Source organism: Strongylocentrotus purpuratus, unplaced genomic scaffold (genome assembly GCF_000002235.5).
Source record: "Strongylocentrotus purpuratus isolate Spur 01 unplaced genomic scaffold, Spur_5.0 spur5_contig_740, whole genome shotgun sequence".
Taxonomy (NCBI): domain Eukaryota; kingdom Metazoa; phylum Echinodermata; class Echinoidea; order Camarodonta; family Strongylocentrotidae; genus Strongylocentrotus; species Strongylocentrotus purpuratus.
In genome coordinates this window covers 32,501-46,629 of record NW_022145437.1, presented here as the reverse complement: position 1 = coordinate 46,629, position 14,129 = coordinate 32,501, and positions in this window count along the sequence as shown.

Genomic DNA, 14,129 nt, shown 5'->3' with positions numbered 1-14,129 from the left:
TTTTTTTTTTTTTTTTTTTTTTTTTTTTTTTTTTTTTTTTTTTTTTTTTTTTTTTTTTTTTTTTTTTTTTTTTTTTTTTTTTTTTTTTTTTTTTTTTTTTTTTTTTTTTTTTTTTTTTTTTTTTTTTTTTTTTTTTTTTTTTTTTTTTTTTTTTTTTTTTTTTTTTTTTTTTTTTTTTTTTTTTTTTTTTTTTTTTTTTTTTTTTTTTTTTTTTTTTTTTTTTTTTTTTTTTTTTTTTTTTTTTTTTTTTTTTTTTTTTTTTTTTTTTTTTTTTTTTTTTTTTTTTTTTTTTTTTTTTTTTTTTTTTTTTTTTTTTTTTTTTTTTTTTTTTTTTTTTTTTTTTTTTTTTTTTTTTTTTTTTTTTTTTTTTTTTTTTTTTTTTTTTTTTTTTTTTTTTTTTTTTTTTTTTTTTTTTTTTTTTTTTTTTTTTTTTTTTTTTTTTTTTTTTTTTTTTTTTTTTTTTTTTTTTTTTTTTTTTTTTTTTTTTTTTTTTTTTTTTTTTTTTTTTTTTTTTTTTTTTTTTTTTTTTTTTTTTTTTTTTTTTTTTTTTTTTTTTTTTTTTTTTTTTTTTTTTTTTTTTTTTTTTTTTTTTTTTTTTTTTTTTTTTTTTTTTTTTTTTTTTTTTTTTTTTTTTTTTTTTTTTTTTTTTTTTTTTTTTTTTTTTTTTTTTTTTTTTTTTTTTTTTTTTTTTTTTTTTTTTTTTTTTTTTTTTTTTTTTTTTTTTTTTTTTTTTTTTTTTTTTTTTTTTTTTTTTTTTTTTTTTTTTTTTTTTTTTTTTTTTTTTTTTTTTTTTTTTTTTTTTTTTTTTTTTTTTTTTTTTTTTTTTTTTTTTTTTTTTTTTTTTTTTTTTTTTTTTTTTTTTTTTTTTTTTTTTTTTTTTTTTTTTTTTTTTTTTTTTTTTTTTTTTTTTTTTTTTTTTTTTTTTTTTTTTTTTTTTTTTTTTTTTTTTTTTTTTTTTTTTTTTTTTTTTTTTTTTTTTTTTTTTTTTTTTTTTTTTTTTTTTTTTTTTTTTTTTTTTTTTTTTTTTTTTTTTTTTTTTTTTTTTTTTTTTTTTTTTTTTTTTTTTTTTTTTTTTTTTTTTTTTTTTTTTTTTTTTTTTTTTTTTTTTTTTTTTTTTTTTTTTTTTTTTTTTTTTTTTTTTTTTTTTTTTTTTTTTTTTTTTTTTTTTTTTTTTTTTTTTTTTTTTTTTTTTTTTTTTTTTTTTTTTTTTTTTTTTTTTTTTTTTTTTTTTTTTTTTTTTTTTTTTTTTTTTTTTTTTTTTTTTTTTTTTTTTTTTTTTTTTTTTTTTTTTTTTTTTTTTTTTTTTTTTTTTTTTTTTTTTTTTTTTTTTTTTTTTTTTTTTTTTTTTTTTTTTTTTTTTTTTTTTTTTTTTTTTTTTTTTTTTTTTTTTTTTTTTTTTTTTTTTTTTTTTTTTTTTTTTTTTTTTTTTTTTTTTTTTTTTTTTTTTTTTTTTTTTTTTTTTTTTTTTTTTTTTTTTTTTTTTTTTTTTTTTTTTTTTTTTTTTTTTTTTTTTTTTTTTTTTTTTTTTTTTTTTTTTTTTTTTTTTTTTTTTTTTTTTTTTTTTTTTTTTTTTTTTTTTTTTTTTTTTTTTTTTTTTTTTTTTTTTTTTTTTTTTTTTTTTTTTTTTTTTTTTTTTTTTTTTTTTTTTTTTTTTTTTTTTTTTTTTTTTTTTTTTTTTTTTTTTTTTTTTTTTTTTTTTTTTTTTTTTTTTTTTTTTTTTTTTTTTTTTTTTTTTTTTTTTTTTTTTTTTTTTTTTTTTTTTTTTTTTTTTTTTTTTTTTTTTTTTTTTTTTTTTTTTTTTTTTTTTTTTTTTTTTTTTTTTTTTTTTTTTTTTTTTTTTTTTTTTTTTTTTTTTTTTTTTTTTTTTTTTTTTTTTTTTTTTTTTTTTTTTTTTTTTTTTTTTTTTTTTTTTTTTTTTTTTTTTTTTTTTTTTTTTTTTTTTTTTTTTTTTTTTTTTTTTTTTTTTTTTTTTTTTTTTTTTTTTTTTTTTTTTTTTTTTTTTTTTTTTTTTTTTTTTTTTTTTTTTTTTTTTTTTTTTTTTTTTTTTTTTTTTTTTTTTTTTTTTTTTTTTTTTTTTTTTTTTTTTTTTTTTTTTTTTTTTTTTTTTTTTTTTTTTTTTTTTTTTTTTTTTTTTTTTTTTTTTTTTTTTTTTTTTTTTTTTTTTTTTTTTTTTTTTTTTTTTTTTTTTTTTTTTTTTTTTTTTTTTTTTTTTTTTTTTTTTTTTTTTTTTTTTTTTTTTTTTTTTTTTTTTTTTTTTTTTTTTTTTTTTTTTTTTTTTTTTTTTTTTTTTTTTTTTTTTTTTTTTTTTTTTTTTTTTTTTTTTTTTTTTTTTTTTTTTTTTTTTTTTTTTTTTTTTTTTTTTTTTTTTTTTTTTTTTTTTTTTTTTTTTTTTTTTTTTTTTTTTTTTTTTTTTTTTTTTTTTTTTTTTTTTTTTTTTTTTTTTTTTTTTTTTTTTTTTTTTTTTTTTTTTTTTTTTTTTTTTTTTTTTTTTTTTTTTTTTTTTTTTTTTTTTTTTTTTTTTTTTTTTTTTTTTTTTTTTTTTTTTTTTTTTTTTTTTTTTTTTTTTTTTTTTTTTTTTTTTTTTTTTTTTTTTTTTTTTTTTTTTTTTTTTTTTTTTTTTTTTTTTTTTTTTTTTTTTTTTTTTTTTTTTTTTTTTTTTTTTTTTTTTTTTTTTTTTTTTTTTTTTTTTTTTTTTTTTTTTTTTTTTTTTTTTTTTTTTTTTTTTTTTTTTTTTTTTTTTTTTTTTTTTTTTTTTTTTTTTTTTTTTTTTTTTTTTTTTTTTTTTTTTTTTTTTTTTTTTTTTTTTTTTTTTTTTTTTTTTTTTTTTTTTTTTTTTTTTTTTTTTTTTTTTTTTTTTTTTTTTTTTTTTTTTTTTTTTTTTTTTTTTTTTTTTTTTTTTTTTTTTTTTTTTTTTTTTTTTTTTTTTTTTTTTTTTTTTTTTTTTTTTTTTTTTTTTTTTTTTTTTTTTTTTTTTTTTTTTTTTTTTTTTTTTTTTTTTTTTTTTTTTTTTTTTTTTTTTTTTTTTTTTTTTTTTTTTTTTTTTTTTTTTTTTTTTTTTTTTTTTTTTTTTTTTTTTTTTTTTTTTTTTTTTTTTTTTTTTTTTTTTTTTTTTTTTTTTTTTTTTTTTTTTTTTTTTTTTTTTTTTTTTTTTTTTTTTTTTTTTTTTTTTTTTTTTTTTTTTTTTTTTTTTTTTTTTTTTTTTTTTTTTTTTTTTTTTTTTTTTTTTTTTTTTTTTTTTTTTTTTTTTTTTTTTTTTTTTTTTTTTTTTTTTTTTTTTTTTTTTTTTTTTTTTTTTTTTTTTTTTTTTTTTTTTTTTTTTTTTTTTTTTTTTTTTTTTTTTTTTTTTTTTTTTTTTTTTTTTTTTTTTTTTTTTTTTTTTTTTTTTTTTTTTTTTTTTTTTTTTTTTTTTTTTTTTTTTTTTTTTTTTTTTTTTTTTTTTTTTTTTTTTTTTTTTTTTTTTTTTTTTTTTTTTTTTTTTTTTTTTTTTTTTTTTTTTTTTTTTTTTTTTTTTTTTTTTTTTTTTTTTTTTTTTTTTTTTTTTTTTTTTTTTTTTTTTTTTTTTTTTTTTTTTTTTTTTTTTTTTTTTTTTTTTTTTTTTTTTTTTTTTTTTTTTTTTTTTTTTTTTTTTTTTTTTTTTTTTTTTTTTTTTTTTTTTTTTTTTTTTTTTTTTTTTTTTTTTTTTTTTTTTTTTTTTTTTTTTTTTTTTTTTTTTTTTTTTTTTTTTTTTTTTTTTTTTTTTTTTTTTTTTTTTTTTTTTTTTTTTTTTTTTTTTTTTTTTTTTTTTTTTTTTTTTTTTTTTTTTTTTTTTTTTTTTTTTTTTTTTTTTTTTTTTTTTTTTTTTTTTTTTTTTTTTTTTTTTTTTTTTTTTTTTTTTTTTTTTTTTTTTTTTTTTTTTTTTTTTTTTTTTTTTTTTTTTTTTTTTTTTTTTTTTTTTTTTTTTTTTTTTTTTTTTTTTTTTTTTTTTTTTTTTTTTTTTTTTTTTTTTTTTTTTTTTTTTTTTTTTTTTTTTTTTTTTTTTTTTTTTTTTTTTTTTTTTTTTTTTTTTTTTTTTTTTTTTTTTTTTTTTTTTTTTTTTTTTTTTTTTTTTTTTTTTTTTTTTTTTTTTTTTTTTTTTTTTTTTTTTTTTTTTTTTTTTTTTTTTTTTTTTTTTTTTTTTTTTTTTTTTTTTTTTTTTTTTTTTTTTTTTTTTTTTTTTTTTTTTTTTTTTTTTTTTTTTTTTTTTTTTTTTTTTTTTTTTTTTTTTTTTTTTTTTTTTTTTTTTTTTTTTTTTTTTTTTTTTTTTTTTTTTTTTTTTTTTTTTTTTTTTTTTTTTTTTTTTTTTTTTTTTTTTTTTTTTTTTTTTTTTTTTTTTTTTTTTTTTTTTTTTTTTTTTTTTTTTTTTTTTTTTTTTTTTTTTTTTTTTTTTTTTTTTTTTTTTTTTTTTTTTTTTTTTTTTTTTTTTTTTTTTTTTTTTTTTTTTTTTTTTTTTTTTTTTTTTTTTTTTTTTTTTTTTTTTTTTTTTTTTTTTTTTTTTTTTTTTTTTTTTTTTTTTTTTTTTTTTTTTTTTTTTTTTTTTTTTTTTTTTTTTTTTTTTTTTTTTTTTTTTTTTTTTTTTTTTTTTTTTTTTTTTTTTTTTTTTTTTTTTTTTTTTTTTTTTTTTTTTTTTTTTTTTTTTTTTTTTTTTTTTTTTTTTTTTTTTTTTTTTTTTTTTTTTTTTTTTTTTTTTTTTTTTTTTTTTTTTTTTTTTTTTTTTTTTTTTTTTTTTTTTTTTTTTTTTTTTTTTTTTTTTTTTTTTTTTTTTTTTTTTTTTTTTTTTTTTTTTTTTTTTTTTTTTTTTTTTTTTTTTTTTTTTTTTTTTTTTTTTTTTTTTTTTTTTTTTTTTTTTTTTTTTTTTTTTTTTTTTTTTTTTTTTTTTTTTTTTTTTTTTTTTTTTTTTTTTTTTTTTTTTTTTTTTTTTTTTTTTTTTTTTTTTTTTTTTTTTTTTTTTTTTTTTTTTTTTTTTTTTTTTTTTTTTTTTTTTTTTTTTTTTTTTTTTTTTTTTTTTTTTTTTTTTTTTTTTTTTTTTTTTTTTTTTTTTTTTTTTTTTTTTTTTTTTTTTTTTTTTTTTTTTTTTTTTTTTTTTTTTTTTTTTTTTTTTTTTTTTTTTTTTTTTTTTTTTTTTTTTTTTTTTTTTTTTTTTTTTTTTTTTTTTTTTTTTTTTTTTTTTTTTTTTTTTTTTTTTTTTTTTTTTTTTTTTTTTTTTTTTTTTTTTTTTTTTTTTTTTTTTTTTTTTTTTTTTTTTTTTTTTTTTTTTTTTTTTTTTTTTTTTTTTTTTTTTTTTTTTTTTTTTTTTTTTTTTTTTTTTTTTTTTTTTTTTTTTTTTTTTTTTTTTTTTTTTTTTTTTTTTTTTTTTTTTTTTTTTTTTTTTTTTTTTTTTTTTTTTTTTTTTTTTTTTTTTTTTTTTTTTTTTTTTTTTTTTTTTTTTTTTTTTTTTTTTTTTTTTTTTTTTTTTTTTTTTTTTTTTTTTTTTTTTTTTTTTTTTTTTTTTTTTTTTTTTTTTTTTTTTTTTTTTTTTTTTTTTTTTTTTTTTTTTTTTTTTTTTTTTTTTTTTTTTTTTTTTTTTTTTTTTTTTTTTTTTTTTTTTTTTTTTTTTTTTTTTTTTTTTTTTTTTTTTTTTTTTTTTTTTTTTTTTTTTTTTTTTTTTTTTTTTTTTTTTTTTTTTTTTTTTTTTTTTTTTTTTTTTTTTTTTTTTTTTTTTTTTTTTTTTTTTTTTTTTTTTTTTTTTTTTTTTTTTTTTTTTTTTTTTTTTTTTTTTTTTTTTTTTTTTTTTTTTTTTTTTTTTTTTTTTTTTTTTTTTTTTTTTTTTTTTTTTTTTTTTTTTTTTTTTTTTTTTTTTTTTTTTTTTTTTTTTTTTTTTTTTTTTTTTTTTTTTTTTTTTTTTTTTTTTTTTTTTTTTTTTTTTTTTTTTTTTTTTTTTTTTTTTTTTTTTTTTTTTTTTTTTTTTTTTTTTTTTTTTTTTTTTTTTTTTTTTTTTTTTTTTTTTTTTTTTTTTTTTTTTTTTTTTTTTTTTTTTTTTTTTTTTTTTTTTTTTTTTTTTTTTTTTTTTTTTTTTTTTTTTTTTTTTTTTTTTTTTTTTTTTTTTTTTTTTTTTTTTTTTTTTTTTTTTTTTTTTTTTTTTTTTTTTTTTTTTTTTTTTTTTTTTTTTTTTTTTTTTTTTTTTTTTTTTTTTTTTTTTTTTTTTTTTTTTTTTTTTTTTTTTTTTTTTTTTTTTTTTTTTTTTTTTTTTTTTTTTTTTTTTTTTTTTTTTTTTTTTTTTTTTTTTTTTTTTTTTTTTTTTTTTTTTTTTTTTTTTTTTTTTTTTTTTTTTTTTTTTTTTTTTTTTTTTTTTTTTTTTTTTTTTTTTTTTTTTTTTTTTTTTTTTTTTTTTTTTTTTTTTTTTTTTTTTTTTTTTTTTTTTTTTTTTTTTTTTTTTTTTTTTTTTTTTTTTTTTTTTTTTTTTTTTTTTTTTTTTTTTTTTTTTTTTTTTTTTTTTTTTTTTTTTTTTTTTTTTTTTTTTTTTTTTTTTTTTTTTTTTTTTTTTTTTTTTTTTTTTTTTTTTTTTTTTTTTTTTTTTTTTTTTTTTTTTTTTTTTTTTTTTTTTTTTTTTTTTTTTTTTTTTTTTTTTTTTTTTTTTTTTTTTTTTTTTTTTTTTTTTTTTTTTTTTTTTTTTTTTTTTTTTTTTTTTTTTTTTTTTTTTTTTTTTTTTTTTTTTTTTTTTTTTTTTTTTTTTTTTTTTTTTTTTTTTTTTTTTTTTTTTTTTTTTTTTTTTTTTTTTTTTTTTTTTTTTTTTTTTTTTTTTTTTTTTTTTTTTTTTTTTTTTTTTTTTTTTTTTTTTTTTTTTTTTTTTTTTTTTTTTTTTTTTTTTTTTTTTTTTTTTTTTTTTTTTTTTTTTTTTTTTTTTTTTTTTTTTTTTTTTTTTTTTTTTTTTTTTTTTTTTTTTTTTTTTTTTTTTTTTTTTTTTTTTTTTTTTTTTTTTTTTTTTTTTTTTTTTTTTTTTTTTTTTTTTTTTTTTTTTTTTTTTTTTTTTTTTTTTTTTTTTTTTTTTTTTTTTTTTTTTTTTTTTTTTTTTTTTTTTTTTTTTTTTTTTTTTTTTTTTTTTTTTTTTTTTTTTTTTTTTTTTTTTTTTTTTTTTTTTTTTTTTTTTTTTTTTTTTTTTTTTTTTTTTTTTTTTTTTTTTTTTTTTTTTTTTTTTTTTTTTTTTTTTTTTTTTTTTTTTTTTTTTTTTTTTTTTTTTTTTTTTTTTTTTTTTTTTTTTTTTTTTTTTTTTTTTTTTTTTTTTTTTTTTTTTTTTTTTTTTTTTTTTTTTTTTTTTTTTTTTTTTTTTTTTTTTTTTTTTTTTTTTTTTTTTTTTTTTTTTTTTTTTTTTTTTTTTTTTTTTTTTTTTTTTTTTTTTTTTTTTTTTTTTTTTTTTTTTTTTTTTTTTTTTTTTTTTTTTTTTTTTTTTTTTTTTTTTTTTTTTTTTTTTTTTTTTTTTTTTTTTTTTTTTTTTTTTTTTTTTTTTTTTTTTTTTTTTTTTTTTTTTTTTTTTTTTTTTTTTTTTTTTTTTTTTTTTTTTTTTTTTTTTTTTTTTTTTTTTTTTTTTTTTTTTTTTTTTTTTTTTTTTTTTTTTTTTTTTTTTTTTTTTTTTTTTTTTTTTTTTTTTTTTTTTTTTTTTTTTTTTTTTTTTTTTTTTTTTTTTTTTTTTTTTTTTTTTTTTTTTTTTTTTTTTTTTTTTTTTTTTTTTTTTTTTTTTTTTTTTTTTTTTTTTTTTTTTTTTTTTTTTTTTTTTTTTTTTTTTTTTTTTTTTTTTTTTTTTTTTTTTTTTTTTTTTTTTTTTTTTTTTTTTTTTTTTTTTTTTTTTTTTTTTTTTTTTTTTTTTTTTTTTTTTTTTTTTTTTTTTTTTTTTTTTTTTTTTTTTTTTTTTTTTTTTTTTTTTTTTTTTTTTTTTTTTTTTTTTTTTTTTTTTTTTTTTTTTTTTTTTTTTTTTTTTTTTTTTTTTTTTTTTTTTTTTTTTTTTTTTTTTTTTTTTTTTTTTTTTTTTTTTTTTTTTTTTTTTTTTTTTTTTTTTTTTTTTTTTTTTTTTTTTTTTTTTTTTTTTTTTTTTTTTTTTTTTTTTTTTTTTTTTTTTTTTTTTTTTTTTTTTTTTTTTTTTTTTTTTTTTTTTTTTTTTTTTTTTTTTTTTTTTTTTTTTTTTTTTTTTTTTTTTTTTTTTTTTTTTTTTTTTTTTTTTTTTTTTTTTTTTTTTTTTTTTTTTTTTTTTTTTTTTTTTTTTTTTTTTTTTTTTTTTTTTTTTTTTTTTTTTTTTTTTTTTTTTTTTTTTTTTTTTTTTTTTTTTTTTTTTTTTTTTTTTTTTTTTTTTTTTTTTTTTTTTTTTTTTTTTTTTTTTTTTTTTTTTTTTTTTTTTTTTTTTTTTTTTTTTTTTTTTTTTTTTTTTTTTTTTTTTTTTTTTTTTTTTTTTTTTTTTTTTTTTTTTTTTTTTTTTTTTTTTTTTTTTTTTTTTTTTTTTTTTTTTTTTTTTTTTTTTTTTTTTTTTTTTTTTTTTTTTTTTTTTTTTTTTTTTTTTTTTTTTTTTTTTTTTTTTTTTTTTTTTTTTTTTTTTTTTTTTTTTTTTTTTTTTTTTTTTTTTTTTTTTTTTTTTTTTTTTTTTTTTTTTTTTTTTTTTTTTTTTTTTTTTTTTTTTTTTTTTTTTTTTTTTTTTTTTTTTTTTTTTTTTTTTTTTTTTTTTTTTTTTTTTTTTTTTTTTTTTTTTTTTTTTTTTTTTTTTTTTTTTTTTTTTTTTTTTTTTTTTTTTTTTTTTTTTTTTTTTTTTTTTTTTTTTTTTTTTTTTTTTTTTTTTTTTTTTTTTTTTTTTTTTTTTTTTTTTTTTTTTTTTTTTTTTTTTTTTTTTTTTTTTTTTTTTTTTTTTTTTTTTTTTTTTTTTTTTTTTTTTTTTTTTTTTTTTTTTTTTTTTTTTTTTTTTTTTTTTTTTTTTTTTTTTTTTTTTTTTTTTTTTTTTTTTTTTTTTTTTTTTTTTTTTTTTTTTTTTTTTTTTTTTTTTTTTTTTTTTTTTTTTTTTTTTTTTTTTTTTTTTTTTTTTTTTTTTTTTTTTTTTTTTTTTTTTTTTTTTTTTTTTTTTTTTTTTTTTTTTTTTTTTTTTTTTTTTTTTTTTTTTTTTTTTTTTTTTTTTTTTTTTTTTTTTTTTTTTTTTTTTTTTTTTTTTTTTTTTTTTTTTTTTTTTTTTTTTTTTTTTTTTTTTTTTTTTTTTTTTTTTTTTTTTTTTTTTTTTTTTTTTTTTTTTTTTTTTTTTTTTTTTTTTTTTTTTTTTTTTTTTTTTTTTTTTTTTTTTTTTTTTTTTTTTTTTTTTTTTTTTTTTTTTTTTTTTTTTTTTTTTTTTTTTTTTTTTTTTTTTTTTTTTTTTTTTTTTTTTTTTTTTTTTTTTTTTTTTTTTTTTTTTTTTTTTTTTTTTTTTTTTTTTTTTTTTTTTTTTTTTTTTTTTTTTTTTTTTTTTTTTTTTTTTTTTTTTTTTTTTTTTTTTTTTTTTTTTTTTTTTTTTTTTTTTTTTTTTTTTTTTTTTTTTTTTTTTTTTTTTTTTTTTTTTTTTTTTTTTTTTTTTTTTTTTTTTTTTTTTTTTTTTTTTTTTTTTTTTTTTTTTTTTTTTTTTTTTTTTTTTTTTTTTTTTTTTTTTTTTTTTTTTTTTTTTTTTTTTTTTTTTTTTTTTTTTTTTTTTTTTTTTTTTTTTTTTTTTTTTTTTTTTTTTTTTTTTTTTTTTTTTTTTTTTTTTTTTTTTTTTTTTTTTTTTTTTTTTTTTTTTTTTTTTTTTTTTTTTTTTTTTTTTTTTTTTTTTTTTTTTTTTTTTTTTTTTTTTTTTTTTTTTTTTTTTTTTTTTTTTTTTTTTTTTTTTTTTTTTTTTTTTTTTTTTTTTTTTTTTTTTTTTTTTTTTTTTTTTTTTTTTTTTTTTTTTTTTTTTTTTTTTTTTTTTTTTTTTTTTTTTTTTTTTTTTTTTTTTTTTTTTTTTTTTTTTTTTTTTTTTTTTTTTTTTTTTTTTTTTTTTTTTTTTTTTTTTTTTTTTTTTTTTTTTTTTTTTTTTTTTTTTTTTTTTTTTTTTTTTTTTTTTTTTTTTTTTTTTTTTTTTTTTTTTTTTTTTTTTTTTTTTTTTTTTTTTTTTTTTTTTTTTTTTTTTTTTTTTTTTTTTTTTTTTTTTTTTTTTTTTTTTTTTTTTTTTTTTTTTTTTTTTTTTTTTTTTTTTTTTTTTTTTTTTTTTTTTTTTTTTTTTTTTTTTTTTTTTTTTTTTTTTTTTTTTTTTTTTTTTTTTTTTTTTTTTTTTTTTTTTTTTTTTTTTTTTTTTTTTTTTTTTTTTTTTTTTTTTTTTTTTTTTTTTTTTTTTTTTTTTTTTTTTTTTTTTTTTTTTTTTTTTTTTTTTTTTTTTTTTTTTTTTTTTTTTTTTTTTTTTTTTTTTTTTTTTTTTTTTTTTTTTTTTTTTTTTTTTTTTTTTTTTTTTTTTTTTTTTTTTTTTTTTTTTTTTTTTTTTTTTTTTTTTTTTTTTTTTTTTTTTTTTTTTTTTTTTTTTTTTTTTTTTTTTTTTTTTTTTTTTTTTTTTTTTTTTTTTTTTTTTTTTTTTTTTTTTTTTTTTTTTTTTTTTTTTTTTTTTTTTTTTTTTTTTTTTTTTTTTTTTTTTTTTTTTTTTTTTTTTTTTTTTTTTTTTTTTTTTTTTTTTTTTTTTTTTTTTTTTTTTTTTTTTTTTTTTTTTTTTTTTTTTTTTTTTTTTTTTTTTTTTTTTTTTTTTTTTTTTTTTTTTTTTTTTTTTTTTTTTTTTTTTTTTTTTTTTTTTTTTTTTTTTTTTTTTTTTTTTTTTTTTTTTTTTTTTTTTTTTTTTTTTTTTTTTTTTTTTTTTTTTTTTTTTTTTTTTTTTTTTTTTTTTTTTTTTTTTTTTTTTTTTTTTTTTTTTTTTTTTTTTTTTTTTTTTTTTTTTTTTTTTTTTTTTTTTTTTTTTTTTTTTTTTTTTTTTTTTTTTTTTTTTTTTTTTTTTTTTTTTTTTTTTTTTTTTTTTTTTTTTTTTTTTTTTTTTTTTTTTTTTTTTTTTTTTTTTTTTTTTTTTTTTTTTTTTTTTTTTTTTTTTTTTTTTTTTTTTTTTTTTTTTTTTTTTTTTTTTTTTTTTTTTTTTTTTTTTTTTTTTTTTTTTTTTTTTTTTTTTTTTTTTTTTTTTTTTTTTTTTTTTTTTTTTTTTTTTTTTTTTTTTTTTTTTTTTTTTTTTTTTTTTTTTTTTTTTTTTTTTTTTTTTTTTTTTTTTTTTTTTTTTTTTTTTTTTTTTTTTTTTTTTTTTTTTTTTTTTTTTTTTTTTTTTTTTTTTTTTTTTTTTTTTTTTTTTTTTTTTTTTTTTTTTTTTTTTTTTTTTTTTTTTTTTTTTTTTTTTTTTTTTTTTTTTTTTTTTTTTTTTTTTTTTTTTTTTTTTTTTTTTTTTTTTTTTTTTTTTTTTTTTTTTTTTTTTTTTTTTTTTTTTTTTTTTTTTTTTTTTTTTTTTTTTTTTTTTTTTTTTTTTTTTTTTTTTTTTTTTTTTTTTTTTTTTTTTTTTTTTTTTTTTTTTTTTTTTTTTTTTTTTTTTTTTTTTTTTTTTTTTTTTTTTTTTTTTTTTTTTTTTTTTTTTTTTTTTTTTTTTTTTTTTTTTTTTTTTTTTTTTTTTTTTTTTTTTTTTTTTTTTTTTTTTTTTTTTTTTTTTTTTTTTTTTTTTTTTTTTTTTTTTTTTTTTTTTTTTTTTTTTTTTTTTTTTTTTTTTTTTTTTTTTTTTTTTTTTTTTTTTTTTTTTTTTTTTTTTTTTTTTTTTTTTTTTTTTTTTTTTTTTTTTTTTTTTTTTTTTTTTTTTTTTTTTTTTTTTTTTTTTTTTTTTTTTTTTTTTTTTTTTTTTTTTTTTTTTTTTTTTTTTTTTTTTTTTTTTTTTTTTTTTTTTTTTTTTTTTTTTTTTTTTTTTTTTTTTTTTTTTTTTTTTTTTTTTTTTTTTTTTTTTTTTTTTTTTTTTTTTTTTTTTTTTTTTTTTTTTTTTTTTTTTTTTTTTTTTTTTTTTTTTTTTTTTTTTTTTTTTTTTTTTTTTTTTTTTTTTTTTTTTTTTTTTTTTTTTTTTTTTTTTTTTTTTTTTTTTTTTTTTTTTTTTTTTTTTTTTTTTTTTTTTTTTTTTTTTTTTTTTTTTTTTTTTTTTTTTTTTTTTTTTTTTTTTTTTTTTTTTTTTTTTTTTTTTTTTTTTTTTTTTTTTTTTTTTTTTTTTTTTTTTTTTTTTTTTTTTTTTTTTTTTTTTTTTTTTTTTTTTTTTTTTTTTTTTTTTTTTTTTTTTTTTTTTTTTTTTTTTTTTTTTTTTTTTTTTTTTTTTTTTTTTTTTTTTTTTTTTTTTTTTTTTTTTTTTTTTTTTTTTTTTTTTTTTTTTTTTTTTTTTTTTTTTTTTTTTTTTTTTTTTTTTTTTTTTTTTTTTTTTTTTTTTTTTTTTTTTTTTTTTTTTTTTTTTTTTTTTTTTTTTTTTTTTTTTTTTTTTTTTTTTTTTTTTTTTTTTTTTTTTTTTTTTTTTTTTTTTTTTTTTTTTTTTTTTTTTTTTTTTTTTTTTTTTTTTTTTTTTTTTTTTTTTTTTTTTTTTTTTTTTTTTTTTTTTTTTTTTTTTTTTTTTTTTTTTTTTTTTTTTTTTTTTTTTTTTTTTTTTTTTTTTTTTTTTTTTTTTTTTTTTTTTTTTTTTTTTTTTTTTTTTTTTTTTTTTTTTTTTTTTTTTTTTTTTTTTTTTTTTTTTTTTTTTTTTTTTTTTTTTTTTTTTTTTTTTTTTTTTTTTTTTTTTTTTTTTTTTTTTTTTTTTTTTTTTTTTTTTTTTTTTTTTTTTTTTTTTTTTTTTTTTTTTTTTTTTTTTTTTTTTTTTTTTTTTTTTTTTTTTTTTTTTTTTTTTTTTTTTTTTTTTTTTTTTTTTTTTTTTTTTTTTTTTTTTTTTTTTTTTTTTTTTTTTTTTTTTTTTTTTTTTTTTTTTTTTTTTTTTTTTTTTTTTTTTTTTTTTTTTTTTTTTTTTTTTTTTTTTTTTTTTTTTTTTTTTTTTTTTTTTTTTTTTTTTTTTTTTTTTTTTTTTTTTTTTTTTTTTTTTTTTTTTTTTTTTTTTTTTTTTTTTTTTTTTTTTTTTTTTTTTTTTTTTTTTTTTTTTTTTTTTTTTTTTTTTTTTTTTTTTTTTTTTTTTTTTTTTTTTTTTTTTTTTTTTTTTTTTTTTTTTTTTTTTTTTTTTTTTTTTTTTTTTTTTTTTTTTTTTTTTTTTTTTTTTTTTTTTTTTTTTTTTTTTTTTTTTTTTTTTTTTTTTTTTTTTTTTTTTTTTTTTTTTTTTTTTTTTTTTTTTTTTTTTTTTTTTTTTTTTTTTTTTTTTTTTTTTTTTTTTTTTTTTTTTTTTTTTTTTTTTTTTTTTTTTTTTTTTTTTTTTTTTTTTTTTTTTTTTTTTTTTTTTTTTTTTTTTTTTTTTTTTTTTTTTTTTTTTTTTTTTTTTTTTTTTTTTTTTTTTTTTTTTTTTTTTTTTTTTTTTTTTTTTTTTTTTTTTTTTTTTTTTTTTTTTTTTTTTTTTTTTTTTTTTTTTTTTTTTTTTTTTTTTTTTTTTTTTTTTTTTTTTTTTTTTTTTTTTTTTTTTTTTTTTTTTTTTTTTTTTTTTTTTTTTTTTTTTTTTTTTTTTTTTTTTTTTTTTTTTTTTTTTTTTTTTTTTTTTTTTTTTTTTTTTTTTTTTTTTTTTTTTTTTTTTTTTTTTTTTTTTTTTTTTTTTTTTTTTTTTTTTTTTTTTTTTTTTTTTTTTTTTTTTTTTTTTTTTTTTTTTTTTTTTTTTTTTTTTTTTTTTTTTTTTTTTTTTTTTTTTTTTTTTTTTTTTTTTTTTTTTTTTTTTTTTTTTTTTTTTTTTTTTTTTTTTTTTTTTTTTTTTTTTTTTTTTTTTTTTTTTTTTTTTTTTTTTTTTTTTTTTTTTTTTTTTTTTTTTTTTTTTTTTTTTTTTTTTTTTTTTTTTTTTTTTTTTTTTTTTTTTTTTTTTTTTTTTTTTTTTTTTTTTTTTTTTTTTTTTTTTTTTTTTTTTTTTTTTTTTTTTTTTTTTTTTTTTTTTTTTTTTTTTTTTTTTTTTTTTTTTTTTTTTTTTTTTTTTTTTTTTTTTTTTTTTTTTTTTTTTTTTTTTTTTTTTTTTTTTTTTTTTTTTTTTT